Raw genomic sequence first — 27,061 nt, forward strand, 5'->3', positions numbered from 1 at the left:
GCACAACACTGTTCACTCAACAATGCTCAATCTTAATAACTTGTCTTATGTTTGTAAAAACTCTCATGCATTATTCATGCCTTGCCAACCAAAAGCTGGTTGATTTTGTGTATAAATGAATAAATAAATACCCCAGATACGGTAATTCAGCAATACTGTGCAATGATACGGCAATTTCAGCTTACCAACGTATCACATTGTATTATACAGGATGTTTCACCTAACGGTTCAAAATATATATAAATTTACTTGCCCGAAAATCATGTGGTCAACAGTATTTGTGTTCCACAAACTTGTGCCATGACCCAGAGGCACTTTGATCAGTTTTCAAAAGTGATACATTTAATCAATGGAATGCAACCCCGAAATTTACCAAGCCAATGTTTCACTTTAACATGCCACATGGAGTGCCAATGGCAGTGTTCTTCACTTTTTGGCCACAAACAGAAAATGCATGTCGGATATACCGTGTTCCATGACAAAGAGAAAGAAAAAAAAAAGCGAAACTCGTCGCTTCGAGAGGCAGGAACTGCCGGCCGCGCGCGGTCTCTGAGGATGTAGTGCAAGAAGCGGTGACACCGCCCGTTCAGTGCCTTTTTCCATGCTTCTGATGATAACGGCAGCCAGAGTTATCTAAAAAGGCACTGAGTAGGAAAGTAAGGGGACAGTGACTTTTTTTTCTGTTTTTGCGTAGCACTTGCATTTTTGGTGGGACATCCATGTTGTGATCGTACGGGGCAGATCCGACATGCGCTGTTTTTGGCAAATAAAAAAACAAACAAAAAAAACTGTGACATTGGATTCGCATATTTCGGAGTTGAATTTAGAAAATTAAATTTATCGTGATTAAAGCGATCAGAAAATTGATCAAAGCGATCCTGCGTCTTCGTAAAAGATTGCGGAAGTGACCTTTTGAGCCGAGACTTCACATGCAAGTAGATTTTAACACATTTTTGTGACACGTTAGGTGAACCACCTTGTTTAACGTCGCGAGTGTGACGCCACAAAAGTGTAGGAAACAGTAGTGTTGCGCTGCTCGATCTGGAATGCGGAAGTGAATACTTACTCTGATGAAGCTGGAAAGTGACACCGACCTCATGTCAAACACTAGCAACAATTTAACAAATGGTTCAACATGTGCCCTTGTGCATGACTATGTGGCCAACACTCGCACATTCACAACATTCGCAGGATATTCACTTGGCAATATTCCATTTTTTTTTAATATCGACGCGAATATTTATATGTAGGATTATAATTCCGAAGCGAATACGAATTTCGATATTCGAGTTGCGAATCAAGTCGATCCAATTCCTTTCATACCGAATATATTCGAATAGTCGCCGGGGAAAAAAATAACGGAAGAACGAGCAATGCCGGTGTGGTGCAGCGAAATCACCACAAACAGTGTTTGAGTGCGCTAGTAGACTTATCCTGTCACTTTCCTTAAAGCGACAGTCCGGACCGCCGCAGGGTATTCGGATTCCAACTGCATTCGAGTGTGGTATCGTCCACGTAAACTATTAAGTGTGGAAGCTTCCCCGTTTTAGAGAAAATAGAGAGTTTTAGTACATCGTTACTAGAGAGCGATTACGTTAAGTAACAGCGTTGATGGTTCTGCGCACGTCCACAACACAGAGATTTCCGCACGGCCCATAACCACCAACGCTATCCGTTACGTACGCAAAGGTGATAACGCTCGATATACTAAAACTTACTAATGAATGACATCGTGCGCTTAACCCATATCCGATTTTGGTTTCCCTGTGACGTCAGGGGTGTTCTTGACGTCACCATTGAGCCAAACTACAGAAAGACGACCGCCCGAGGCGTTCAACCCGAGCGCCAAGAGATTGCGGGTAGAGAAACTGGGTAGTTGGTAAGTCATACTTCAGATTTTTTTTTCTTTTTTCAGCAGCGAGACAATGACAGAGGAAACAGACAGGAAGGCTGCGTACTCACAATTAAAGGGAAATTTTATTATTGACACATTTAAATAGGTAATTTCCAAGGCGTAGGCATGTCACAAACACGTGAGCACTAGGAACATTAGAGCTCTTGAAGACTAGGAATCATTATCGAGATACATTATCTCAGCTTGTTTGAGATCAATTGATGGTGCGCTTACACATTTATCACTAGCTTTGTTAATCAAGTAGGCTTCAAGGAGCTCCCTAGTTTTCAAAAGTACCAACTATTGTAGTTTTGTTTTTGTTTTATTTTTTTGCTTTTTTTAAATAGTGGTTCACATCCGCAGTTTTTGCAGTGTGGCTGATGACCAGACGGGGTGCTACATTTTTGTGCAGCAGAGTGTTCTCTCAACTTCTTCTTTATACATCTTCCCTGATAAAGGGATAGTGTACACAGCCCCTTGTGTGCATTATACCCATTTATTATTGTGTTGCATCTAACAACCTCTGATTTTGTTGACAGTTTTGTTTATGGCAGGGTATCTTGAGAAGTTTATTCGGTGCCGTAATCTCGATAATGATTCCTGCTCTTCGCGTGACCTAATGTTCCTAGTGCTCACGTGTTTGTGACATTCTTACGCTTTGGAAATTACGTATTTAAATGTGTGAACAATATAATTTTCCTTTAGTTGTGAGTACGCAGCCTTCCTGTCTGTTTCTTAACATAAACTGAGCCTTGCGGGGGATGAACAATTCTATTCTTGCAGTGAAGACGACCTGTTTACTTGCTGGACGAATGGTTGTCTTATAGACGATCGGGACGCACAAGGCATTCCCTGTCGTACCTGCGCGTGGTTGAGGCAATTTTCAGGTGAGACTTGACCCAGTCGGGATTCGCGATTTGTTTATCGTTACTCCGAAGTGTGTAGCGTGTGACACTTGTTATGCGGGTGTTGGTGCTGTAACTTATGTTGTGTAGGTGACCAGAACGATATGGACACTTAGTAACACTTCCTTGTCTCTTTAAAAGGCTTGGTACTGCAACCACCTTCTACCCAGGACGATGCATAGTGTCTATCCGAGCTGTTTTAGGTGCTCGGTCTCCACTAATCGGAAACGCACGTTGTTTTTCTTGTCTTCACGGTGCACTAAACAGCAAACCCCTCATAGCTCAACAACAGCGTCGCATGTGCAATAACCACGCACTGCTAATAAAGAGCAGGAATGCAATACGTATTATGGATACGGCATCCAGGAACGGCGATGCACAGAACACAACACACAGCCAACACCGCCTAGACAGACAAGGCCTCTCCATGCTTCCCTCTCCCGCGCCCTCACGTCGCGCAATCCCGTCTGGCAGCTTCGTTTGCTGCAGCGAGATTCTACATTGCTAGGGTCCCGCGACCCCTGCGTGCGTTATTAATTTATTACTGAATGAGCTTACATTCACTAAAAAGCAGGAAACACACACACACAGAGCGCTACATTTCAATGCATACACACTGAAACCGCTGTTGTAGCGAATGAGCTTCTTAGCAATGTAACAACTTTGACCGACAAGCCCGTGAGCAGGGGCAGTTATGAGACGTGTGCGACATGAATTAATTTCAATACTTCTGAACCATCAAAAACAAAAGTAATCAGAAAAGCTGTCAATGGTGTCCATGATATTTTCTGTGGTGTTTAACAATCGCTCGACCTTGCCCATTGAAGGAGATGCACACATATATAAATACGTATTTAGTTTATGAAACACAACAATGCATACGAGGCATCGTTGCGAAAATTCAACATGTTGAAAGGGACGAGACACGCAACGAAAGTAAGAACAGCTTTACCGACTGAAAGCGAAAGCGCAAGTGATCATAAGAACTGGTGCGCGAGAGATGTGCGCGCCAAATGTCAGTTGTCGTCGTTTTCCAACACCCTCCCTCGACAACTACTGCTCAACAAGACCCATGCGATCTCGTAAGAACTGTATCTGCTGCCGAGGGAGCAGTTTAGTCAGGGCATCAGCGGTATCTGGGCTGTCTCGCAGTATTCCAGGCTGATCACTCCGCGATGCACCAAATCCCTCAGATGGTGATGTCGGACGTCGACATGTTTTGTCCTCGCGTTGACTCCTTCAGCGAGTGCAAGTTTAATGCAGCTTTGGTTGTCTTCAATTAAGACGGTTGGCTGAAGTAAGCAAATACCGAAAGTTCTTGGAACCATAGCACTTCCTGTGATGGTAGTGCTGCAGCGACATACTCCGCTTCTGTAGACGATTGCGCAACCGATACTTGTTTTCGGGTGGACCATGAGAAAGGGCTCCTTCTAGGAGTATGAAGTATCCGCTGGTGGACTTGGGGCCCTGCTTGTCTTGTGCCCAGTCAGCGTCCACAACAATTCATCTCAAATTCCGTGTTCGGGTCAGCCGAAAGCTCCAGCTCCAAGTCTCTGGTGTGCTTCAAATACCGCAGAAGCTTTTTCACAGCATTCCAATCTCGTTGATGTGGTTTGCTTACACGCCGGCACAGAATCCCTGCCGCGCATGCAGTGTCTGGTCGTACTGAGTAGCTCCCAAACCGGGGCTCGGTGATACATGTCGTTGCTGGGAAGTAGATATTCGTCTCCCGTGAAGTTAAGATACTCTACATCCATTGGTACTGGACTGGGTTTGGCGTCCTGAAGGTCGTACTTCTTCAGCAGCGCGTCGATTTTGCTTCGTTGGTGACAGGAAACAGCTATCTTGCGGCCTTTCCAACTCTATTCCTAGGTAGCGACTGACTTGACCTAGATACTTAAGTTCGAAGTATTCGTACATGTCCCTCCAGGTTTGAGTGATGACTGTGTCGTCTTTGTGACAAATCAGCATGTCATCTACCTACAGCAGTATGTACAGGCGACTGTCTCCTATGTCCTTGAAGTAGAGACAGGAATCCGCTTCGATACGGCTGTACCCCTCTTGCAAGAACGGAATTTGCCTTCAGGTTAAAAAGCTCTTGCAGCTTGCTTAAGTCCATAAAGGGACCTCTGGAGCTTGCAAACAAGCCGTTCCTCCCCTTCAGCAATGAAACCTTCCGACTGCTGTTAAGTGTTGTGCGGCAGACACCGTAAGCAGAATACGTAGGGTGGTAAATTTAGCAACAGGGGCGAACGTTGCATCACCCATACTTCCCCATACTTTCTAGAATATCTTTGTGCGACGAGCCTCGCCTCGTAGCGTTCCACGTTGCCATTCCAGCTTTGTTTTAAATATCCATTTGCACCCAAATGGTCGTTTAACCGAGGGCAAATCTACGAGCACCCACGTGCTTAACTGTTCAAGCGATGTAATTTCCTCGTTGGCAGCTTCGATCCACTTCATGCTTTCAGAAGGAGACAACAACTGGACTTCTTCCCAACTCTCAGGATCAGTGGACGGCGCTGCACGCGCGACGTACGAAAAACGTTGTGGCGGGACTCCTTTGTTACTCCTCGCTGAACGACGGGGACTGCACGCTTTTTCCATGCTTTCACGATGCTGATCCACGCCATCGGGATCGATGTTATTCTGTGAGTCGGGTGCCCTTGGTAACAGTTTCACGACAACATCACCCTGAGCCGCGTGTTCGTCTCGATCACCGAAAGACGCAGAGGGTAAAGTAGTTGGTCCTCCAAGTTATGCTTGGGAACAGTCCCTCTCTGTGAACGGGAGTTTCGTCGAACACCACGTCCCGGGATACCTTGAGGAGTATTCTGTATCCCTTCTGTGTTTCACTGAATCCAAGTAGTGTGCCTTCTACAGCACGAGCATAAAATTTGGATATCTTCTGCTTGGGCACAGGTACAAAGGCGGGGCTTCCATAGGTCCTTATGTGCTGTAGGCTGGGCTTCTTGCCATGCCACAGTTCGTAAGGTGTTCTGCAGAGGGCTCTACTAGAAAGCCAATTCTGAAGATAACACGCTGTCAACACCGCTTCCCCCAAGAACATTTTCGGCATGTTAGCTCCGAAGACGATGCTTCTGGCACCCTCACAAAGCGTGCGGTTCTTGCGCTCAGCTACACCATTTTGTTGAGACCTGTAAGGAACAGTTGTCTGGAGTTCAACGCCACAATCACGAAGAATCGCTCGTGATCTTCGTCCAGTATATTCTGTCCCGTTGTCTGCGCGAAGAACTTTGGGACTTTGGGACGAAGAACTAACCTTAACCCTAAACCCTAGAAGAACCCTAAACCTTTGCTCTTCCTGTTTCAGTTACTGGTTGTCTTTTCGCCCTCGGATTTTACTGAGTGTTCTCCAGCGGCTTGCATGCGCCCTTGCATCGACACGTGGCCAGTGATACCGGGTATGCCACTCCAACAGCCTACGGCTTCAATGAACATTTTATATCCGAGTCACTGCCTTGGAATGTGCAACCGGATTGGATCAGAAACAGCAGCGGCACCTGTGCAACAGATTAATACCGGGCGTCTACGAGGACCGCTTGACAATTGGCATGGTGGCACCAGCACGACGTTGTGGCCTAAACCTTTGCTCTTCCTGTTTCAGGTGAGAAAAGGATCATATGAATACATTTGCAAACGCTATCAGATAGTTGTTGTGGTGCCACCATGCTTTGTCACGTTCACATGTTGTATTTGTGATTATTACTCCAACTTCTGTGCAATGTTATTACTCTGTTCTGGGGACATTGAGCTAAACCCGGGCCCAAACCATGAAATGACCCCAGCTAACGCTTTGTGTCTGTCATGCATGAAAAGCTGCACAGGTGCGTCTTATATCAGTTGCCAAGATTGTAAAAACCACTATCATATGGGAAAGTGCTCAGGAATTTCTGAAGCGAGTGCAGCAAAAAAATCTTTTGATAAGGAGGTCTGGCGCTGTCCTACTTGCGTTACAGCTAAACTTAGATCAAAACAAACTGCACAAAAGGACCAAGATGATCAACTGTCTGTCATTCAAGGCCAACTGTCGCAGCTGACCACGCAACTTGTATGCCTCCCGGGAATTAAGGAAACCATTGATAGGCTACTCCCCATTGTTGAAACTGTTCAAGCAATTGAGGCACCCATGGATATGCTTTCTTCAAAGTACGATGACTTGTTGGAACGTGTAGCGAAGCAAGATGCTGATATTAAGGAACTAAAAACACGTGTCTCCAAGATTGAAGGAAGCTCATCCGCGACAGAAGAAATACAGCGTAAACTAAACAAATTAGAACAATATGGACGTCTAAGCAACCTTGAAATACATGGCATTCCTGTCACCGCCCAGGAAGATCTTTACGAAAAGCTGAACTCCATAGCGGGGGTTCTGCAGGCTCCAGTGCTCACTAAGACAAATACGGAGGCAATTCATCGACTGCCTGGAAAGTCAGAAAATGTACCGAAGATAATTGTTAAGTTCCTAAATCGCAACGAGAGAGATATCTGGCTACAAAACCGACGTAAACTTAAAAGCAACGAGAACACAAGATCTGTCTACGTCCAGGAAAACTTAACAGAAACAAATAACAATCTGTACTGGCTGGCACGCAGCAAGGCTCGAGAAAAATCTTACACGTTTGTATGGACCAATCATGGAATTACCTTTGTTAGGAAGGCACAAGGTAGCAGAGTAATTAGAATTGAGACCATGGATGACTTGGGTAAAATTGTATAAAATTACACGATGCAACCTCCTTTCGTATATTAACGCACCATGTACCATGAACTTATTCTTCCACATGAATTGTGTAAGGCTGTTGGGCAACATGGATTAAATATCATGCATGCAAATCTCCAGTCCGCATCGAATAAAATAGAGAAAATTGAATGTCTGCTTAACCAATGTCAGCACTCTTTTGACATACTTATGTTCAGTGAAACTTGGGGCCGAAATGAGCACGACGCCGTTCGCTTATCTCGATATCAGAGATACTTTCTGAATCGCACTGGGAAGAGAGGGGGCGGCGTATCTATTTTGGTGAGGGAGAAGTCATGTGAAATCATAACGGAGTATAGCATTTGTACTGACGATTTTGAAGTATTGTCACTGTTGCCAGGGGATGACGTTTATTCTGTGATATATCGTGCTCCGGACGGGAACACCTCATCATTCTTTATTTTCCTTGAAGGCATGCTGTCTTACATAGTCAATAACAAATTGACACTGTTTCTCGGTGGTGACATCAACATAGATATGAGCCAGACATCACCACCACAAACAACACTACTGCAGCTGCTCCAGTCATACGGTTTCATCAATTTTGTTAACACCCCTACTCGAGTTACACCCACAAGCAGTACAATAATCGACGTGATCATATCAAGTTATTGTGCTGCACATATTACTAGTGGAACGATAAGCACAGATATCAGCGATCATGTGCCGATCTTCTTCGGTTGTCGCGGCCAGGGTAGAAGACCAAGAGAGACGACGATACGACAAGATATAAATGAAGGTAGCCTGTCAAAATTCAGAAATCAAATTGGGTCTTTCAACTGGAGCCATGTCATGTACTGTACAGACCCGAACGCCGCATACGATTTGTTTTTCGGTGCCATAAGTGACATGTATCGCGACTGCTTCCCGTTTGTGCACAGGACTCAACCAAGGCATGCTCGTAAGCCATGGATAACGCATAATATTCTGAGGTCGATTAGAAAGCGTGATAAGCTTTTCAAGAAGTTTTTGAAAAACAGGGATCCAGACACCTTTAGCACCTTTAAAAAGATTCGAAATGATATAAACAGGATGATCAAGAAGGCCAAACAAGAGTACACCTTGAATATTTTCTCGACATGCAGGGGCGATACTTCGGCCATGTGGCGCAACGTCAACTATCTATTGAACTATGGCCATCCACGGAAGCCTCTCCAATGCGTTATCCACGAGGGTATTAGTTACAGTGGAAGTGACATGGCTCAGCAATTCAACGACAACTTAGTCAATTCATGTGCGGCAAACGATAGTGACATCAATATAGATGCTGCCTGCAAATATGTCCCTAACTGTACCGTCAGCTCTATGTTTATCGCTCCCACGGATGAGATCGAGGTTTACCGTAGCTTTATGCGACTTAAAAACAGCAAGGCACTCGATGTATACAATATGCAAATCGGTCCCATCAAGGCAGTGCTAGATCTCATAAAGCCATACTCAACTCATATTCTCAACCTTTGCTTGAGTCAGGGCTGCTTTCCAAATAGCTTACAGATGGCTAAGGTTACTATGATTCATAAAGGTGGGGACGTGCGCAGCTTATCTAACTACCGCCCTATATCAATTCTACCGGTGTTTTCGAAACGCTTCGAGCGAATAATCTACAGTCGCTTATCTGCGTATTTTGAGAGAAATAGATTCCTCTCTGACTGCCAGTTTGGGTTCCGGAAAAATTTTGCTACTGAGTTGGCCCTGTTACATCAAAAGGAAGTGATATTGAAAAATATCGAAAACATGTTACTAACTTTGGGCGTGTTTATTGACTTTAGTAAGGCATTTGACTGTTTATCCCACAGCCTACTATTACACAAGTTGTTTCGGTATGGCATAAGAGGCCCTGCGCATTCCCTATTTTCCTCGTACCTGTCTAGTCGCCACCAGAATGTTAGCATCAATGGACACCACTCCTCCCTCCGTAAAATTACTTGTGGCGTCCCGCAGGGTAGCCTCTTGGGCCCTCTTCTCTTTTGTATCTACACGAATGACATCGTATCACTAACTAATGAAGCAACCTTTATCATCTATGCTGATGACACGAGCCTGCTGTTTACCGGTTCTGACCCTGATGGCTTAATTAGGAGAGCTAATAGAGTACTCCGTGAATTAAAATCTTGGGCCGATCTCAACTGTTTAAGGATCAAGGCCACAAAAACCAAGGCGTGTATCTTTGCTGCCAAGAACAAGTCTGTCAATACAAGGGAACAACTTTTGATTGATGGCACCGTTATCAGCGTTGTCGACAGTGTTAAGGTTCTTGGTGTCACTTTCACCTCTACTCTTTCTTGGACACTGCACATCAATCATGTTCACTCTAAGGCATCACGTATCTTTAGCTTCTTGTACAGATATCGCTCATCCCTACCCAAATCAGTTGTACTAATACTTTATTATGCGCTCATTTACTCGCATTTTACGTACTGTTTTCTGGTATGGGGAAGTGCAACTAGGTCGGACCTGGATAAGTTATTAGCTCTGCAAAAAAAGTTCATCCGAATCCTAGACAGCCTTCCTTACACCCACACAACAGTAGGACTGTTTAAAAAGCATGGCTTGATACAAATACATAACTTGTACAGATACAGGCTGCTTTGTTTTTACCAGGGAGCATGTAAAAACTGTATAAGTACCATTTTAGCTTTGTTTAATCTGAATCCCAGCACATCCTACTATAACTGTAGGAACCAAAAAATGTGGGCTGTACCCCGTTGCAGAACACGCTACGGGGAGCAAAGTGTGAGCTACATCTTGCCACGTGTTCTAAACGAATGTTTTTTTGATCCTGTCTATACTTCACGGAAGTGTATTCGCAATTCTTGTATGTAAATGCCAATGTCAATGCCAATTGTTTTCTTTTCACGGGAGCTGTGAGCTCGTCAAGTCACCAAGGTGACTTTTTTTCACAGTTCCCGCCACATGTTATGCTATGTGGAAATAAATATATTATTATTATTATTATTATTATTATAACTTTGGGAAGAACTTCCGAACTTGGTCTGCACCATGGCCAGAAACTCTTGTAGTTTTAAAGCAACTTCATCCTTGGATTTGAGCAGATACAGCACAGTATAGCGAGAGAAATCGTCGATGAACGTCAGAAAATATCGATTTTTGCTCGTGTCATGACCCTCATTGGTCCACAATCGTCCGTGTGAACCGGATCAAGGACAGCTCCAGCTCGGGATGTGCTGACTTTCGGAAACGGTTTCCGCTTCATTTTTCCTCTGACGCAGCTTGTGCACTTGAGCAGGTGACCGCAGTCTTTGATGAGGATTCCATCTCCTAAGCCTTCCTTCTGTAAGCGCTTAATAGCATTCGGATCACGGTGTCCTAGGCGCAGATGCCAAACGTGAATGCAGTTCGGGTGATCCGAGTCGCGAGTCGCATGTGCTGAGTGAGAATTTGCTGTCACAAGCCGATACAGGTCCTTCTCAGCTCTTGCCTTCGCTAAAACCACCTCATTCTTCGTGACAGAGCACACGTTCCCGTTGAATGTCACGACGTTCCCACGGTTAGCTAGCGTTTTGACCGAGAGTAGGTTACTTTCCAGAGAAGGCACGAAAAGGACATCCTTGATGCATATCCTATTGACCGTTGATTGACCGTCCGGGACACCTGACAGTAGGGAACTCCATCACCGATCCCGTGAGAAGGGACTTGCTGACCATTTGCTACAGTGACAAGCTCTGCTTTCTCCTTGAAGTTCCTCGTGAAAAACCGCCGGTCATGGCACATGTGACTTGTAGCACCGGAATCAATGTACCAGCTCTCCCCAGTAGAGCCTGTCGACGTAAGAAACGCAACCTCTGAAGACGACGAGTGTTGTGACACTGCAGTGCGAGCTCTGTTTGAGACGCCCTTTCCGGAAGTTTTTCCTCTGCGCCATCCAGGCATGACAGTCCTTCCTGAGATTTTCCACCTTCTTGCAGAAAAAGCATTCTCTGGTGTCAGGGGAGACCTTCCCACGGTGCTGTTCTTGCACACAGAGTGCCGATTCAGAGTCGAGTGCGCATGCTGCCGACATATCTTGCTTCCTCTTATTCCAAGGTCAGGTCGTCATCTGGCCGAGTGTCCAGAGCGGCGAGAGCGCGTCGGAAAGGTCCGGAAGCCCGCTGAGAAGAGCAGCCACTTGGAAGTCGATGATTTCTTGCGCGATGTCTCTAAGCCGCTCTACTAACTCCATAACTCGCCTGATGTAAGTCTACATATCTTCATCGTTTTCCACACGTGACTTGTATAGCTCCCTGAGTAAATAAAGCTTGTTGGTTAAGTTTGCTCGCTCGTGAACCTTCTTTAGCTCCTCCCACATCTGCTTCGCTGACGTACAGTTACAGACGTGCACGATCTGTCCGTCATCGATGCTCAGGCAGATTGTGCTCTGAGCCTTACTGCCTCCGGTGATCCATACAGTCGTTGGATCCGCTGCGACGTCACTCGTAACGTACGACCAGGTGTCCCCCGGATGAGTAGCATTTTCATCTTAAACTTCCATACTTGGTAGTTGCCGCCAATGAGCTTCGCCGCAGAGAATTTGCTTGATTCTGCAATTTCCAACTCGACGCAGCTAGGAGATGACGAGCAGACCCGGTTGAACGATTACCCACGATCAACGCGCCCTGGGCCCATAACCTGGTGAAAAGGACGAGCCACTTAGCGAAAGTAAGAACAGCTTTACTGACTGAAAGCGAAAGCGCAAGTGATCAGAAGAACCGCCAAATGCCAGTTGTCGTCGTTTTCCAACAACGAATCACAAAAACATCACGCAGTGTTGACCGCAAGACAGGGAAGGAAGTCGTAGTTACTGAAGGACACAGGGCTGACTCTTGATGGTGTGTCCCGCACCTGTTCACCACTTACACCAGTTGTTTGTCTACTGCAAACACGTCACAAGAGGCACCTGAGAAGGAAATAAAAAAGGTATATTAAAAAAGAAAGCGAGCACTGAAGCAAATGCAAGAAAGTCAGTGCGGGGAATGATATCACAATGTTCTCAAATGTATGAGACAAAATGTAAATCAAACTTCCTTTTTTTTACATGTTTAACCCATTCCATCCCCTCAAGTGTAGTGCAATAACAGGCTCAACGAAAAGAACACTCTAAGGTGTTTCTTCCAACCAGCATTCCACGACATTGACAAGGAAGAGGACATTGAACGAGCATCAGGTATTGGCACTGTATAATTACTATGCGCTTAAGAGAAACAACATCAAAAAGCGTGCTACTGAATTGACATTCGAGGCCCTCAACGAAGCAAACATTGAGCAACAGAATGCGAAGATTCCGAGCACCTTTGTAGCGGAAACGCATACGTTTGTTGTCAATGCTGCTCTTCATGAATCGTACTTCGACAAGTTCTGCGTGAGAAAAAAGAGAACAATCAGAAACAGAGATCCAGCGTCATTGCTCAATACATTCGTGAGAAAGATGGTAGCTATAGCAATAGAAACTTTCGTTTCAACACGTTCTAGCTGTAAACAGGCTGTTGAACAACATTAAGCTGCGACAGCTCAGTTGCACAGGGAGAAGCATCAAGTAACTTCTCAGAAACAAATGATAAAATTCTACAAGGTGAATAATAATGGTGCCATTTAATAATAATATTTGGGGGTTTACGTCGCGAGACAACTCAGATCGTGAGCGACGCCACAGCGGTCGGTCTGCGGATTGCGTTTGCCCACCTGAGGGTTCTTTAGCGAGCGATGAAAGCTCATCACACGGCACCCCTTATTTAACGTCCCTCGCGGAAGACGGCGTGTCTAAGCAATTTGTACCCTGCCATCAAGTTGCTAGCGTCCTCGGCCGGGTTCGAACCCGCGATCTCGGGATCAGAAGGCGAACACGCTACCGACTGAGCCACCGAGGCCGGTAATGGTGCCATTTGATCACATCGTTCTATGGGTGCCATTCATAACGTAGTCAATGTTGCATCCAAAAGCTAATTGTACGCCTCAAAGTACAACTTTTGCACGCATTTTGAAGTGTGCTGCTGACAGACCGTTCTAGAACTGTTCCTGAGGGAGTATTAAAAGCTACACCAGTCCAAACGAGTAGTAAAGCTGCTCAACTCACCTTTATTCGTGCTTTCGTGTACTCTTAACCGAAGTCGCTGGGCTTGCCGCCGTGTACGCAATTATTCCGTAAGTTATGGGCACAGACACTGCAGTAGGATTTTATTCTTCGGAAGTACACGCTCGTTCGCTGTTTCACATCGAGAAAACGGGTGAATTCGTCTTCGAAATAGCATCTCTGCCGAACGCAACCACAGCAAGTGGACGCCATTGTTGGCTTCCCGATGAACGGCATAGGGTGACGTCACGGAGCTGTGGAGGGGACTTGTGTATGCAGGTGGTGTTGACACAGCCTGCTCAGAGGAGCCTAGATTATGCCGGAACAGAACGCTCCTGACGTCACTGCTGTTCCAAGTGCGGCTTTCAGTCGAGGGCAAGAGATACGAGTTCGGAATTGCATTACAAATTCTTCGAGTCGAATATAAAGGAAACATTTTGCCTGGTAGATCGGAACGATATAAGGGATCATCTGACAAGGCCTGTTTTACTTCACATTTCGGGTCCAGACTGGCCCTTGATTATGTCAGAACAATGGTGGTGAAATGCCATTTCGTCCTCATCTACCTCACTACCTTCTCAATAGATACTAACAGAGATTTGGCGCTTGTACACCTACTTTAAACATATCATTTATCTGCTAACATTTCCGTTCGCTCTTGATTTCCACTCCGCCTATGCGGGAAAACCGGTCCCTTTTGCAGCTATTCGCTTCCTATTCGCTAGGGTTCTACACTTCTATTTCTTCGTATTCGATTATCCAACTCTGTTGTTCGCTTCGTATTCGCTTCCTTTTTCAAACCACTGTTTGCACACGATAGTTAACATGCAGGTGGCGGAGACGTTACCCTGTATGTCGTGATGTAGTAGGCCGATAAGATATCTAACAGAGTTGCTCACTGAAGAAGTAGCGATAACCATATTCGCACTCACATTCATCGACGAGATTTACTTCATCAGGACATTGAGCAGGAGCGGGAGCAACTTCTGCGGTACCAAAGGCAATGCATTAAGCAACACAGGTAAACGAGTGAGTCAATCAGAACTTGTGGACCGCGCACAATCTGCAACTCTTCTAATGTTTCCATCAGCGTCATATTCTGATGGGACCATTCATCCGGCTGTGGGATATGAGTCATAAAACGGCAATAATGGCAGTTATCAATTGTTTTGCGAGTATATATTTCCCGCTGAACATATGCTGCTTGCGCAGAAATGCTACACTTGTAGAAGCCGTATGTTATTTGAAAAGCACTGCATGGACCGAGGATCTGTGCCGCAATCTGTGGCGGTTTCAAAACCATGGTAAACATGTCAGTAGATAATGTCGTAAGTTAATATATTGTTTCATAAAGTGTGCATTATTGCCTCGAGTTCATAGCACTGCTGCCTAATTAGAACCCTTGTCGACACAAGTTTCATAAAGTGTATTTAAACGCAAGACGCAAACACGTACAAGAACAGCACAACACACTCCGATAACACTGATAAAGCACTCACTCAATAGCCGAAATCCCCTTCTTATTTACATCCTCGACTCGTGTAATACTCTGTCCGTCCATGGGACGTTTGCTGTGCAGTCATACGCCAAATTTCGGAGGCGATGCCTAGTGGCATTCTTACTCTGTTCTCAACTGTATCTTACATTTTTTAGATGTGCACATCATGACAGTGCACATTCATCAGACACTGTTGCTACACTTTGGACCTTCACGATGGGATGGAATGAAATGGTCGCTCAATCGGTGCAATGCGTTTGTCACCATTCTGACGTAGTCAGATAATGTCTATCCTCGCGCGACTACTACGGGAAATGCACCGACATATGTCTGAAAGCGCCTGAGGAACACCCAGGAAAAACGAGATGCCATTAATTATTATTGCTGTACCATTGTCACGTGGACCAATCATATCGCTCGACGAGCTTACTTAGCGCTAATTTTGATTTCGCAATGGCATTCAAGCACTTGATGCATATTTCCATGTCGACGCCACGTATCGCTTTGTTTAATTCACCGGAGCACCAACCCTAATGCCCGGCGCGCCCCCGGTGTGGTTGCTGTTGCATGTTAGCTATGTGTCTCCGCCCTGTCCTTCCCCAAGTTTTTTTCCTCCTTCTTGCATATCCTCGTGGTAGTCTGTGAAGTCAATATGCACCAGAGCTAGTAGTTGATAAAATTCCTACTGAGAACCTATATTGACACAGGTTTCCTAAAGTGTAATGTAATGAGAGGAAAATACAAGAAGAGCACGACACCCGAGCCAAGCACTCATTCAATAGCCACAATCCCCCCTTATTTACTCTCTTGACTCACGAAAGTCCCAGTTACCCCTTAGTACCCTGAAGATGGGATGCCATGCCGGGGGTCCCCGAAATCCACCATTTAGAATAAACGCTTAACAATAAAACATTCAAGAATAATCCGCTTAAAAAAATACACGGTTAAAAATATATCTCCTAAAATAAAGCGCTTACTATCCCCGTTTAGAGATCACCGTTTAATAATCCACCATAAAAATAAACTGTTTCAAAATCCCCTCACCATCTAGCACGGAGGCGGACTGATTGCAATTTGTGCCGGGTTAGATCAAGTTATGTTAGGTTAGGTTAGTTTGGTTTCGGTTAGTTTAGGATAGTTTGGTCCTGTGAGGTTAGTTTAAGCCCCTTGCTTGCAGTCCACCTTGATTTGGGCCATACCACATGGCTCGAGCAACTGTAGGGTGGATTCTGAAACGATTTATTTTTAACGATATATTCTTGTCCGTGGATCCCTTAGCGTTTTTATTTAAACGGATATTTCGGCGATTATTTTTGTGCGTTGATTTTTAAGCGTATGTTCTGGGAGATATATTTTTAACAGTGGGTACTTACGCGTTTATTTGTTTCCAACGGGATACACCCGCCATGCCTGTTCATGGGACGTTCGCTGTGCCGCAATGCATCTCGTTTTCTTTTGCAGGTTGAAATGAACTGACAAATTTACGGGTGTAAGGTCTTTCGTAGTTTTCTCAACTGTAAATTTCACTTCTTTAGATGGTATATAGTCGACACTGCCGATGTCAGTACACGCTGTCGCTACACTTGGGACGTTGACGGTGCAACTGAATGCAATGGCAGCTCAATTGGTGCAATGAATCTGTTACTGCTGGCAAAGCCGGTGAGAATGTTTGGGGATTCAACCCCCATCGACAACCGTGCCTTTGGTAGTGCTTTTCAGAAAACGAAACGAGGGTGGCATCCTCATTTCATGTGTAACATTCCCATAGAACCCCTCCCGAAATATATACGCTGCTGTCCGTCACGTACCCGGGCCTATAACTGCCTCCGACGTCTGAGCACTTGCCGTTCCTGAAAAATGAATTGAAAAGACAGAGTCATCATCTCCGAGAACGCGATGTCCATAGGAACACGCAACTGCTATGCCGCCAAGTCGCAGCGTTCAAAATTCAGGGTCTCAATCCTACAAAGATCATGGGGCCTGAAAATGACCATGTTTCAAAACACGATATTACTGAGCAACATGTTTTTTTTATGTTCGTTCAAGTCGCTTTACCGAATGAAATATAACTGTTATGTAATGAATGAACTGTTATCTTATTTATGCAAATGTAATGAATGTGACTGGTGGAGTGGTCGCGCTATGAGAGCATTGGGGAGAGACAACTTGTCTCAAGCGGTTACGCCACTGCGCTGTAGAAAAACACATCAAGGCTTATTCGATTAACTATGCAGCAGCTTGACGAGAGGTATGTCGCTCAGAGCAAGCGCTGTATTAGCTCTGCTCAGCGTGGCTGGGGGGAGAATGTCAGTGGTCTACTGCGGGGAGTCACAAGGCGTCCAAGTACGGAATGACGATCTCCTCTCAACAGCGCCATACGCGTCCGCCTCCTAGACGAGCCAGCTGCTTCTGCTGTGCTGTCAGACTGCTCGTTCCCTTCGACACCTCAGTAGGCTGGAACCCACTGGAGAACCAGCCTGTGCCCTGCTTCGTAGACGAGCTCGTAAGACATTAGCATATCTATCACCAACGGTGCGGATGAGTCTTTGATGCCAGAATTTTGAATTGCTTGCAGCAAATTTAGAGCGTGCCGACATATGCCTGAAATGGTCCGAAGGAAACCCATAAAAAACGTAAGCCAATTACTAATATTAAGCTCCTGCCTGTGTTACGTAGACCAATCATTTCGCTTCATGAGCTCATGTGGCGAGAATACTGATTTTGCAACGACATTCAACAAAGTCAAAACGCTTTATGCGTGTTTCTATTTCGTTACCACAGACTGTTCGTTTTTTTTTAATTGGGTGGTTGTGCGTGGTGTTGTAGCTGTTACTGTTACAGGCTGCTCAAAAAACCGCAACCACACATAAAGCACTTCCTCAATAGGTCAAATCCCCTCTGTACTCTCGACCCATGAAAGTCCCAGTTACCCGTTGAGACAGTGAATATGCGATGTCATGTCTGTTAATTGTGCGTTTGCTGCGCGTCCATACATTTCGTTTGGTTTTGCAGGTTGTAATTAAATGCCAAATTTGATACCCTTGTCTGTTTTTTCTTCATTTTCCCAACTGTGAATTTCAACTCCTTACATGTGAAATAGCCTGCAGTTTCGCATGTCAGTAGAACTGTCGCTACAGATTGGACGATCACGACGTAATCGAATGGAATAGCCGCTGAATCTGTGCAAAGCATCTGTCAACACTGACGTAGCCAGAGCGGAAGTTTGGGAGATTTAACCCCTGATCCAAAAAAGTTCCTTTGGGAGTGCTATTGGGGAAGGGAGATGAGGGTGACATCCCCCTGTCCCCATGTAGAATTATCATCAGCTGTATAATCAGAACTGGCATGATTTCTAGAAGGTAGCGATAATACCACAGCATCCTTCCTTTCGTTGAAATATCAGACATGACTGCACTCGATCTCGTGATAACCAAGACGTGAACGAAGAGCGAGCTTCTCGTGCCTCATTGTCCTAACTTTATTTTTCTCGTATAAACATGTACCGAAGAACCCATGGGAAACATGCCCCATAGAACCCCCACCCCCCAAAAAAAAATCATCGCTATGTTGCTGTTTGTCACATACCCAAGTCGGAAGCTGCCGACACCTGAGCACTTTGCGTTTCTGAAATAAAAATTAAAATGAAAGCGTCAGCATCTACCAGAAGTGATGTTCACAGGAAGAAGTCACTGGTGTGCCACGATGTTTCAGCTTTAAAAATCCAGGGCCTATATCTAAAAATGTCTATATATCTGCAGGGTCCGAAAATGACCGTGTTTCAAAATAGGACATCACTGAGCAACGTGTCTGTTTCGCGTTTCGTCGACGTCCGTCCAAGTGGCTTGAATCCACTTCCAAGAATGATCCAAGAAGCAATGGTTGATGTACGACGAAATAAAAAAAGAACTCAGATCTGAACAGCAGTGGTCCAGAGGATAATTTTCGTCTCATTATGCAATCTCTTCGATTTCTAATGCGAACGAAACGAGGAAACATTAATCTCCAAGATTTCGTTGCAGTCAAACGTGATACTTGTTGTGTCACTATCGCCAAGCACAACACATCTCACCCATCATGTTTGATGCCGAGCTCAAACGACCGCCCGTTCAGAACTTTTACCTTCCAACACTCTGCATACATCGTGCATCGGAAGCGGGACGGCTGTCGCAAGGTGTCCAGTCGGGAGGGCTATCTTGAAGAGGTGCGTATTTTGAAGAAATAAAATGAGAACAATTCTTGCCGATTTACAAATAGAAGGTCGTTTTCATCACGGTAAGTCATAATATGGGAAGTGAGGTTCAGCAAACTTACTTAGTGATATTTGGCGATAATTTTCTACGTTTATCGTGTCAGTTGTTTTGGGGAAAAGTATCACGTTTGCATGAAGCCAGTCGACTGGTAGTACAACGTTTTCTAGCGATCCCTGACACAAGTGTTGTGTAATATTTATGCGTAATATTCCGCAGCACGGCAAATAATTTACTATATATAATACTGTAGCGGCCGCCTGGTTGCGAAATGGGAGTGATGAACATCGCGAAGACGGTGCGACGTATGTTTCGTGACTCCGCGCTCGTGCTAGATTCAAAAACGGCCTGGACATCCCATTCGGACGAAGAATAAACCCACACGTTTTTCGGCTTGCTACATTTTGGTGGCTGCGGTAGGATTTGTCTTAGTGACACAGCAGCTGAAAACTCGTCAGTACTTCAGCAATTTCTTCTACCCGACACATATATTCTTGAGATGGGTACTTCCAATCCTAGGAGAAGCACTTTTTCACCTGAGCTGTAGGTAGTTCTTGGACCGACGAGCGAAAGTTATTGCTCTTCCCGTTGTTTGTTTGCCGCAAATGAAAGATAACATGGTTCCGTTTATAACGAGGTCCGTTTATTCTTGGCCTCGACTCGACCACCAGAGACAAGGTCACCTCTGCTATCCCTGCAACGCTTGGTGATGCTTTTCAAATAGCCGATACTTTTCTAGTAGTCTTGCAGTTATTCGCCAATTTCCGCTATCACCTTCCGCAGCATCACACACAGTGGCGTACGTGTCACAAGCCACACCCACGACAGATCCACTGGCGGGACTTGCATCAGCGATAGCTGGATTGGACAGGAAAGTTGATGCCCTTGCCACCTCTGGAAAGTGCACGCCCTGCAAACGTCCCAGTGTGCTACTGCTGCGGCAATCTGAGTCACCTCGCATGCTGTTGTACACGTTGTACACGGGGTCCACGAGGATAAGCCTAGTCCCGGTTTCCCAGATATCCGGCAACAGGAAACTAATCGGCATTCCTTGTTCGGCCTCGCTGGGAACGCCTATACAGTGGTCCACCGGCAACGTGTGAGGTACCTCAATCATAATTACAGGCGCAGTTGAAGGTTCGCCAGTTAGGATGCTGCTAGACTCGGGATCCAGTGTGACTACCCTCAACTACAATATCTGGCAGCAACTGCCGAGGCGTTCCCCGACCCAAGCGACTGTAGCCCAGCCTGTTTACGACATCAATGGTAACACATTGGATGTCGCAGGAGTTTATGACCTGATATCTGTCCCAGGAACCACCAGTACCGTTCTACCTGGTTTCGTTGTCCGTGGTATACCGCGTGACTGCATTCTCATCGTAGACTTCCTCGTCAGACACAATTACATCATCGACTTCGACGCTCGCACCCTCAAGCTCGTTCGAACAGGGAATCGTACGTCAGCCACTGGACCTCTGCTCAGCGGTCACTACTATACTGCCGCCACATCCGGGTGACTCAGAGGAGCATGAGGTGTTACGTGTGGGGGAAATCCGATTGGCTGTTCGTAGTCCGATGCTTCTGTCGAGGAACAGTAGAACACGATCAAAGACACCATCATACACAGATGAGACGGCCGCCGGCCCGGCGTCCACCGTTCGAATTTCAAATGAAACCGCCGAGTACCGAAGTGCCGTTTTAAAATTCCGGCAACGAATCCGGACACGCTTGTGGCGTCCGATCAATAGACACACGGATTCCTTCGTGCGCAGTAACACGCATTTTGATGCACATTTTCCAAGAGCTGTGGGGGACTGGCCGTGCTGAGATACGCTCAGAGTCTGTGACACACGCAGAGCAAAGTCAGAGGCTACCGGGTAAGTACTGCAATACCAAACGAAACCCAGCTGACTCAGGTTTATTCGTATGTATAGTCAAGTGCTCAGAGACCGGTACGCATGAAGAACATTATCTTAAAGAATTGTTTTTTGCTAGGCTGCTTATGGAAGCGATCGTTTCAACGTAGCCATGGCTTCAATCCAATCTAAAGTTCTAACTCGGCTAGCTGCACAGACAGTGCAGCTTCAATAAATCCATGCGGTTGGATATGTTAAGCCCTTTCAGAAAGTGTGTGCTATAAAAATACACTAAAGGTTCCTGAAATAGGAGAATTTCTTTTTTAGTTCCCTAATCATATTACCAGCTTTATGATTTCACTGATGTAAACTTCACTAATCATAACACCAGCTTTATTATACTCGTGATTTCAGTGATGTATCGAAATATCGACGATACAGAATCGAGTATATGTACCGAAAATCAATTTTGGTCCTGTATCTTGTATCGGTATTGGTTTTTTTGGAGGGTATCGAGTATTGGTATCGAAGGTACTTTTTAAGAATCGTGCCTAGCCCTGGCTGGAAGACACAGAAAGATCAAATACATTCAACGCCTCAAGTGCATAAGAAATTAATGATGAAAGATGAAAGTCACTGAAAAGGTTAGCCAACTGTTGGACTCGGACACACGTCTTCTGGATTACCGGTCCAGGGCTTTACCAATTGAGCTATACTGACACACCTCCCAGCAATTTCCAAGGGTGCATCATCTGAAGGGACAAACCATACACCTGCACTTCAGGCTTTGTATGTATTTGTCCTTTCTATGTGTTCCAGCTTCAGCGCATCAATTGTCTCATGTTCAACAGATGCCGCTTGCGTCTATCCTGTCGTATGAGTGTGTGTATGAGTGAGAAAAATGTAAGTGTGAAAACGGGGATGAGTGAGTGAGAGAGAGTGGTTGGTTTGTCCGTTCAGATGACGCACGCTTGGAAGTGGCTGGGAGGTGTGTTAGCTTAGCTCAATTGGTAAGCCCCGGACCGGTAATCCAGAAGAGGAGGGTTCGAGTCCTACAGCTGGCTAACCTTTTCAGTGACTTTCATCTTTCATCTTTTAGAGCGCCCACCCTGTAGGTATAACATCTGAATTGAATTAAACAAACAAACTGGAGTTATATCCCTGCAGTTGATATCTAGTTGGATCTTCGGCATACTGTGTGCCTATTTCTATAGTGCGACAAAATTCTAGTCGCGGTTCTTTTATCAATGAAAGAAGCTCCATGAGCATCACATACGGTACATATTTTCTGTCGGATAACATAGTGCGTTCATGATCGATTTTCTGAGGAGACCATGGGCTGTCTCGCAGCTTCCTCCTCCCGTGCCACCTTGCCCCTTACAGTGCATCAACACCAGTTACGTATCTCCTGCCATTTGGGCACGCAGAACTCCGACGCCTGGAGTTCCCCCATGGGAAGTGCTCCTGACATTCTTCTCGCCCCAGGCGAGACACCTTTCTCCTATCTCTTTTATCCGATGGCGTAACCAAATAGCACAATGTCAATTTTTCTCTCTAACGGAGAGGTGAAAACCAAGCACTCTTCCGAATCCTTCAGAGAGGAACAATCTTCGAAAAGCAAGGCGGTCCTAATAGAACAACAACCAACGAGAGAAACTATTTTGCATAGGTAGATGGGTAGAAATCCAGCGAACCGGTAGAGATGTAGGAAGGGAGTTGCCTCAGCACAGAAGCCGCCGATATTTCGAACAAAGACTGCTGTTCTTCTGGGCTGCAAGAAGCCCAGAAGAAGAACAGTCTCTGTTCGAAATATCGGCGGCTTCTGTCCTGAGGCAACTCCCTTCCTATTTTGCATAGGGTGTGTCTAAATAGGCCCAGGTAAAGTTAAGCATAATGCGTGTTAAAGAAGTGGTGTACTAACAGACTAGGGAACGACCTCAAGTCACAAGTTCCTTCTCCAATACCTCCCGACTCCTGTACATCATACGCTATATCATTATGTGACTGAAAGTAAATCAATGTCTCTCTTTTTTTTCTTCTAGAAGATACGAAGGCAGAAAAATAGGCGATGTCAAGTTGCCGGTGGTGAGTAAATCAAAGAGTGATATTACACGGTTGGAGCAACTTATTTATTTACACAATTTAAACAAGACTTTCGTGCACGTGACTGCACTTCTGGTTAGAAAAATATTAACATGGTACAGGAACATATATACAGTTGATGGGGGAGTATTAGCATCAGAGGGTAACAGGGTGATGGAAAGGATGCAAATACAGGTGAAAATGAAAATAACAAAAATACAAACGAAAAGAACATAAATACAAACGGAGGGGTATCATCCCCTGCGTTTGTATTTGTTCTTTTCATTTTTATCTGTATCTGCATCCTTTCCATCACCCTTTTACCCTCTCATGGTAAAACTCCCACGTCAACTGTATATATGGTCCTCTACCATGTTCGTATGTTTTCATTCTCGTGCATGAAAGTCGTGTGACCATTTGTAAATAAATAAATTGCTCCTACCGTTTAATATCACTTTCTTTTTCTAGGTTAGCTCAATGATAAGCTGGTCCACGTAACCCTTTGATTTTATGGCAAACCTCGCCAGCGATGCTACTTGCTTACACGTCACGCGACACATGGCGTGCATGGTTATAAATATGTTGACGCAAATTTTCAGTGGTACAGAACTCACCACTCATGCTGCAATGTGATACTTTTTTGAGGGGTGGGGGAGGGGGGCTTTGCGCAGCCTTGTATGAGGACGTAGATGTCGATACTCCCAACAAGTAAATCATCTTTGGCACAGCGCAACAGATTTATCCGCACCTACAACACTTCGAACGCCCACAAATGTTTTGCAACTCCACCAAATTTTTCCTTGTGTACCGCTCTTACTTGTAGCTGCACCCCTATCTTGGTGCAACTCTCCTCCGCCTCCAAGAGCTTACGATTCTGAACAAAATCTTCGAGCGCAGACAGAAGCCATTATACTGTCAACATGAAGGGGTACTTACGCAGTGCCGCGGTAGAACCGGACATGGCTGTCATCTGGTTTGCAAAAAAGGCATTTTAGGAAATTGTTTTTTTTTTGCAAGGAAAACATTAAGTGTCTGAAGGATACGAGTTAACACACAGCAATGGATAAGCGAGTCCGAAACGGAAGAACTGTGGTGGTTTAATAAATAAGTCAAGATAATGATAAATACTTCGAATAAATGGTTTCTTGTAAAGGCTTTTAAGTGTTTCTGGGACGATGTCCCAGCTGGCTAAAACCAGGTATTGAGGGTCATGTAATTTCAATGAACATGGACGCAGGCTAGAAGTATTGTATTGCCCCCCAATATGTGTTCAGTCGAAACATTTCAACCACATTCCACTGGAAACTACATCGACGAAATGTCAAAGTGTGACAAGTGAATATTTCTTACCTGATAACACAGTTCAAGTAATATTTCGAGAGAAATGTTCGAGGATCCAACTCAATGTTGAAGAAATCCTGGACCAGCACTGTTCGATCAAGAATGGATTAATTAATTCAGATTGCTTGAAGAAACAAATGAATCACAAAGACACAGACTGAAGCGAAAGCTTCTCAAGTCAAAAACAAGATGAAGAAGATTCTAGAAACTCCAATGCCGTACTTGAAGACACCAACGGGAGCCAAAATAACGAAGGAAACGAAGGAAGGAAGAAGTTCCTTCGTACTCGTCCAGTGCTGCATGCAGTCAAGAAAAAGTATTTGCCAAATTGAAACGAGTAGATTAGGAAGGTATCCTGACAAATATCAATGTCAGTGAATGGGCTACTCCCACAGATTTTTTCGTATATCCCAATGGGACAGTCAGGATATGTGGAGATTTCAAGAGGACCGTCAATCTGCAATCAGTAGTGGATCAGTATCCTTTACCACTGGTCAGAGGTGGGCGTTTGTCCTCACGAGCCTGGCCCTCACCTCAATTTTCTGGGAGAAAAATTTTGCTCACCTCACCTCACAAATTTTTTCGAAATTTTCCTGACCGCACCTCAATATTTTCAAGCTATTTGTGTATTCGATGTGACGTTCGTAGGGATTGAAGAATCTTCGTCATTAAAGTCGCGTTGGTTTTGAGTGACTGCCAATGCACTCGTGAAATTGCTTAGTCGTTTTTTTTGTGTTTTTTTTGCTGGCATCTTTGGCCTAATCAATCACAGAAAACGCTTCGTAGGACGATTGTTATACCCGTAAAAGTTGCGCGTATCACCGGCGAGAGAGGAGGACAGTTCCCGCCCAGGTGAGAGACAGAAGCTGCAAAAAGAAGGAAAGATATCCCGTGTACGCGCGGAAAAAGTTTTCATAAAGTGCGCGTTCATAAAGTTTTCCTCACCTCACATTACATCAAACATCACAACAAAAATCGGCCCTCACCTCACCTCACCTCAAATATCGTGAGGTGAGGGTGAGGAAACCCGCACCCTCGCACGCCCTCGTGAGGGTGCCCACCTCTGCCGCTGGTTGGCGACATTTTCAAGAAATTAACTGGTGGACGGAAAAACACTTTCGAAACTGCCAAAGGAATTATTGCATGTGACACTCGTGCACTGCAATCCGCAGCTACCATCCCGACTCGATTGTGATGCCAGACCAAGTGGTCTCGGCACGGTGTCACGAAGTGCCTGATGGGACGGAAAGGTCAATCGCGTTTTTCTCGTCAACTCTGAAAACGGCGGAAAAGAACTACTCACAATTCAACTTAGGCAATTAGGCTTCACAATTCACAAAGAGGCCCTAGCCATTGCCTGGGGTGAGCACATGTTCTACGCTTACTTATATGGCACACTGCAGGCTTCCAACACATCAACCGTTGACGCTGATACCCTCGCCAATGAAGGGGATATCTGCAATCTAATGCAACATCTAAGCAGCGCGCTTTTAACGCTATGCTCTCTTCATCTCCGGCATGGACTAGGATATAGTGCATAAGGAGTCGGAAGCGAACGCCAATGCTGAAGTTCGTCGCGCTTATCTATTCCAGATGTTCTACCGGTGAAGCTGAGCTTGAACATTTAAGCCACCTCCTGTTAACTTCCTGTTGCTCATGCACAACTGCGAGACGCTACCCGACGAGATGTGTCCAAGATATATTTGAGTGTCACGAATGGCTGGGACTCGGACCAAGATCTTGTGCTTTACAACCAGTTCCAACATCTCGTCGTCATATATGTTGTCTCTATCAAGCTCGCTCATACTCTGAGTTGTCTCGCGACGTAGACCCCGAATTATTAGTATCTATCAAGCGTCGACGAAGGAGAAAGCCCTTCCTTTTCGTGTTTAGAGATAACCGCTATAAATTCGACTGGATAACTTTCCACGACCGCGTTCCCTCAATAAATTAACCAGTGACTTCGATTGGACTTACCTTTATGTTGAGGCGGATATTTCTGCAAAACCAAGTCGCACAATGAATCGTACTACATCCACAGAATGAAAGATCATGAACGCGTGACGTACTTCTTCTGCTTCATTCCATGTACGCCATGTATGAGCGCTGTGGAGAAATTCGCTCTTCCAGATAACTTTACTGAAGAAGCGGGAGGTATTTACGCACCAGACACGACTGGCAGCATCTAGAAAATTCACGGGCAACGCAATACGTTAAATATATATATATGACTAGGATTCCTGCTTTCCCGGTTTATCCGGAATAATCGGTAAAACATACCGCAGTACATATTAAAGCCATTTTAATCTGTCCGAACAACGCTGGTTTTTGGGGCTTCCACAAAACTGCTGAGTAAGACGACCAACGCTCTCATGACTGGATGACAAGGTC

At 45.2% G+C, this 27,061-nt stretch overlaps 1 long non-coding RNA gene across 1 annotated transcript; it reads right to left on the reverse strand.

Annotated features, from left to right (window-relative positions):
• Positions 1-14,313: 14,313 nt before the first annotated feature.
• LOC135376516 (uncharacterized) lies at positions 14,314-26,718 on the reverse strand. Its single transcript, XR_010417725.1, has 6 exons — positions 26,648-26,718; positions 24,680-24,758; positions 24,266-24,299; positions 18,730-18,768; positions 16,953-16,994; positions 14,314-14,632 (listed from the first exon to the last, which is right to left on the reverse strand). It is a non-coding gene; the product is annotated as an uncharacterized LOC135376516 (long non-coding RNA).
• Positions 26,719-27,061: the final 343 nt, after the last annotated feature.

Source organism: Ornithodoros turicata, chromosome 1, assembly GCF_037126465.1.
Source record: "Ornithodoros turicata isolate Travis chromosome 1, ASM3712646v1, whole genome shotgun sequence".
NCBI lineage: Eukaryota > Metazoa > Arthropoda > Arachnida > Ixodida > Argasidae > Ornithodoros > Ornithodoros turicata.